At 53.1% G+C, this 4,528-nt stretch overlaps 2 non-coding genes across 2 annotated transcripts; both read left to right on the top strand.

The window, feature by feature from the left end:
- Positions 1-767: 767 nt before the first annotated feature.
- LOC113617080 (small nucleolar RNA SNORD116) lies at positions 768-860 on the top strand. Its single transcript, XR_003431497.1, has one exon. It is a non-coding gene; the product is annotated as a small nucleolar RNA SNORD116 (small nucleolar RNA).
- Positions 861-3,523: 2,663 nt separating this feature from the next.
- Positions 3,524-3,616, top strand: LOC113617081 (small nucleolar RNA SNORD116). Its single transcript, XR_003431498.1, has one exon. It is a non-coding gene; the product is annotated as a small nucleolar RNA SNORD116 (small nucleolar RNA).
- The last annotated feature ends 912 nt before the right edge of the window (positions 3,617-4,528 follow it).

Genomic DNA, 4,528 nt, shown 5'->3' with positions numbered 1-4,528 from the left:
CTTGAAGCTGGTAGGAGTGTTTCTCCATTCAGTGGGGTGGTCCAAAGCCAGGGTACTGTGTATAACCTGTGACTTTTACTATTCAGTGTCACTGCAGAGGGCCTCAAGAACACACAAAGACCAGGACAGGGATGCAGAGGCTGACACAGAAACCCACAAGCGCATCATCGTGCGTAGTCATAGTCATGCACGCGTACACGCAGGAATATACACGTGCACCCTCACACACAATGGCCAACGTACGTGCCTAACTTCCTGCAGTCATGCTGTCAGACACACTTTCAGTTCTTGGTAAGGAATAGAGGTCCTTGTGAAGCAGGTTCAGGGCTCCAGCCCAGGTAAATGTTCCCGTAAATCACGTTTTCTCAGGACCCAGGTTCACTTCTGAATCCTGTGTGGTTTCCGTCCACATCTCAGGTGCAGTTGCTTGGCAAGGCTGGCCGTCAGCAAAGACAAGAGGACGTTTGCGTGGGCTGACGACTGGAGGTGCTGAGGAGAACTGGAAAAAGTGAGGCGGGCCCACGTTTCTGAGCATTGACGTGGATATTTCAGGATGGTAGGCATTCAACCACCACAACATGTGTCATCGGATATTAGGTTTTCCTCTGACGGGCCCAGTGGCTTCAAGAATAGATTGACTGTTGCTCTTGCAGAGTGGCCTGAGGGCTGTGGATTCCCCTGGGTTGTGGAGTACTACGAGGTCATAGCTCCTCTGCAGACCTGCATGGCATGCCCGGATGTGTTCTGCTGCGTCCCAGCACGTGCTTGGATCGATGATGACACCCTTGTATGCATTCCTTGGAAAATCTGAACAAAATGAGTGAGAACACTCTACCGTCTCCTTATCGAATCTGAGGTCCAGCACGTTTCCTCTCTCGGGTGTTTCAGACAGTGAGGAGTGAGGGCCAGTGTCCCCAACTGACATGCATGCAAACACCACCCAGGGCTCCAGAATTGAAGGGGCTACTGTCTGAGGTTCAACTGTGTCTGCCCGTAAGCTGGGTCATGTATGAATATCAGGTCGCTGCTAGAAGACCGTTGAGGGAATGCGAGTGGGAAGGCTCTCGTGATGGTCTTCAGAGTTGGATTGTGTGCAGGTGTAGGCCCAGTGAGCTTGCAGCTTGGAAAGGTGTGCTTTGGCCGGGATCACGCTTTGTGCACGCTGCTTCGGTGGTTAATTCTGGAAGCCAAAATGTGCAAGCTTCCCTGATTGGAGCATGGAGCCTCAGGTCAGGCCTGTGTGGCCCTCCATGTTCTTGAGTTTGGCGCGTTGAGGTTCTTGAGTGCCCGGTGGGGCTGCAGCAGTGGGTGGGTGTGGGCTGGGGTTGGACGTTGGTGGAAGGGGGCTGATGGATTAGGCCTTGGTGGTGCCCATGTCAGCTCCTCTACTGCAGCTTCTGGCACAGTGTTTGCACTAAGTGGGTCATCGTGGAGTGGGGTTAGGAGTGAGTGCTGCATTTAAGCCTGCGTGGTGACTGCTGGCCTGGAGAGGAAGGTAAAGCATTATGAGGAGATGTCCTTTGTGATGTCATGGGATGGGCTGTCATCATTGGGTTGCAGATGCTGGCCACGGCTTCCCAAGCATGTGTCCTGTTTGTGGTGGGCTGGCATCAGCTGTGTATGAATGGGTGGCTTTGGCATTTCATGAGGATTCGGTCAGGTAGGTAACCTGTGATGAGTTGAGATTCCGTTGCTGGAGGGATGACTCCCAAAGGGTGTCTTGCGGGACCTAGAGAAGATAGAAATGCTGAGGCGTCTGTGCCCCTCTTCTTGAGGATAGGTGAGTTATGCGAACATGCCCTTTGGCCGCTTTGTCCCTTGTTTGGGAATGTGCAAAGTGAAAGTTTTTCTCCCGGAGGGCATGATGCGGCCGGCCCGTGTGTCATGCAGGCCTTTCGAACATCCAGAGGTTTACGCGGGGCAGAGATGGGGACACTGTTGCTATGCTAGGTGCGCTGCCATGGACAGGCACTATGCCCTTTCAGAGTTACAGGTCCCCTCACGTGGCAGAGGTCTTCTGTTGGAAGTCTGTTTGTGGTCCTCGGGGACAGTGCTTTTGATCTCTGTAAGGTCCTTGGTAGTGTCGCTGTGGCAGTGGAGAAGTGCCAGAATGCATGGGGTGGGATCGGCATCATCAAAGCAGACATGTATGTGGTCTGTCTTCCTTGGTGTACAGTGACCCCGTGTTTGCATGATGTGTGTGGCTTCAAGTAAGGTTGAGTTGCCCTGCGGGCAGGAGGAGGGCACTTAGGACGAGGCTGTCAAAAATTTGAGCGTTTCCTCCAGGTTCAGGGCCGAGAAACCTGACGGCTGGGTGCTGGCGAGACGTGGCCAGGAAGATGGTCTAGTTTCTTCTGTGGGGTTCCAACCTGGATTATGGTTGCTTAATCCTACCACTTCCCTTGGTGGGCATACCCATGGGTCCACAGAACGTGATTTGTCCTATTTGGCGAGAATTGGCTTTTGGGCCAAATATCGTTAGCCCCTTGAGTGGTGCCAGACTACATCTTGCCTGTAGCCATCTTCAGGTCGGTTTCAGCCCACCCATAGGAGTTTCCCTTGCTTCTGGAAGCACTGGGAGTGGTCCAATTGCATATCAGATGTGCTGTTAGCTGGCAGGATGTCCATGTCCACACTCATGTGACACCCACAACTGGAAGGCAGGTCTCATCTAGGTTCGTGCTTTGGTCAGAAGGCATGGCTATGCGAGAGCAGGAGTCTGTGGCCTATTTCTACAGCTCCTGGGGGTCACAGTTCTCATAAGGCTCTTGCAGCTCACAGGGGTCTTTCTTTCTGTTGGGAGTCCAACCAGGGTGTTGTGTATAATCTCTGGTATTAACTATTGGAGGCCTCTGCAGAGGGCCACAGGGACACACACAGAGCAAGACGCGTTTTCAGAGGCACACACAGGAAACCACAATCGCATCCTCGTGCGCAGTCGCAGTCACACATGCCCACGCGCGTGAATACACATATACAGCGTCTCACACACTGGCCAATGTACATGCCTAACTTCCTGCAGACATGCTGTGAGACACAAATCAATACTCGGTGAGGGATAGAGGTCCTTGGGAAGCAGGGTCAGAGCAGAAGCCCAGGTAAATATTCTCATGGATCATGTTCCCTGAGGACCTCGGTCCACTTCTGAAGCCTCTGTTATTTCTGTCCACTTCTCAGGTGTAGTTGCTCAGCAAGGCTGGCTGTCGGCAAAAAGAAGACCTTCGCGTACTCTGATGACTGGATGAGCTAAGGAAAACTGGAAAAGTGAGGCGGGTGCATACTGCTAAGCATGGCTGTGGATAACTCAGGACGGTAGGCATTCACTCACCCTAAGATGTGCCATTCTATATTAGGTTTTCCTCAGACGGGCCCAATGGCTGCAAGAGTGGATTGATTTTTGCTTTTGCTGAGTGGTCTGATGACTGTGGATTTCCCAGGCTGTTGGAGTACTCCAGGGTAATGTCTCCTCTCCAGAGCCCCACGGCCTGCCCGGTTATGTTCTGCAGCTTCCCAGCATGTATACGGATCTATGATGACACCCTTGTATGCATTCCTTGGAAAATCTGAACAAAATGAGTGAGAACACTCTACAGTCTCCTTATCGAAACTGAGGTCCAGCACGTTTCCTCTCTCGGGGTTAGGGCACAGTGAGGAGTGAGGGTCATCATCCCCTCCTGACATACATGCAAATACCACCCAGTACTCCAGCGTTGGAGGGGTTTCTGTCTGAGGGTGCACCGTGTCTGCACATAAACTGGGTCGTCTATGAATCCCAGGTCCCTGCTGAAAGGCCGCTGAGGGAATGTGAGGGGGCAGGCTCACCTGCTGATCTTCAGAGTCGGAGTGTGGGCTGAGGTAGGTGCAGTGAGCTTGCAGCTTGGGAGGTGTGTTTTGGCCAGTGTCACAGTTTGTGCGTGCCGCTTTGGGGGTTGATTCTGGAAGCCAAAATGAGAAAGCTTTCCTGGTTGGAGCCTGGGACCTCAGGCCAGGCCTGTGGCCCTCCCCCTGTTTTTGCGTTTGTCATGTGAAGTTCTTGAGTGGCCAGTGAGGCTGGAGCAGTGGGTGTGTGGGGCCTGGCGTTGGGCATCGGCGCAAGGGGGCTGATGGATTAGGCCTCGGTGTTGCGCTTGTCAGCTCCTGTATTGCAATTCCCGGCACAGTGTTTTCGCCACGTGGTCATCGTGGAGTGGGGTGAGGTCCGAGTGCTGCATTTAAGCCTGTGTCGTGGCTGATGGTCTGGACAGGAAGGTAAGGCATGATAAGGACAGGTCCTATGTGATGTTGTGGCATGGGCTGTCATCATTGGGTTGCAGGCTCTGGCCTCGGCTTCTCAAGGATTTGTCGTGTACTTGATGGGCTGGCATCACCTGCCTATGGAGAGGATGGCTTTGGCGGTTCATGTGGATGCGACGAGGTAGGTAACCTGTGTGGACTTGTGATCCCGTTGCCGGAGAAATGATTCCCAAAGGGTGTCTTGCGTGACCTAGAAAAGATCGATATTCTGAGGAGTGTGTGCTGGCCTTCTGGG

Source organism: Aethalodelphis obliquidens, unplaced genomic scaffold (assembly GCF_003676395.1).
Source record: "Aethalodelphis obliquidens isolate GAN/ISIS:26980383/991018 unplaced genomic scaffold, ASM367639v1 scaffold1730, whole genome shotgun sequence".
Classification (NCBI taxonomy): Eukaryota; Metazoa; Chordata; class Mammalia; order Artiodactyla; family Delphinidae; genus Aethalodelphis; species Aethalodelphis obliquidens.
This window is presented reverse-complemented; position numbering and strand designations above follow the sequence as displayed.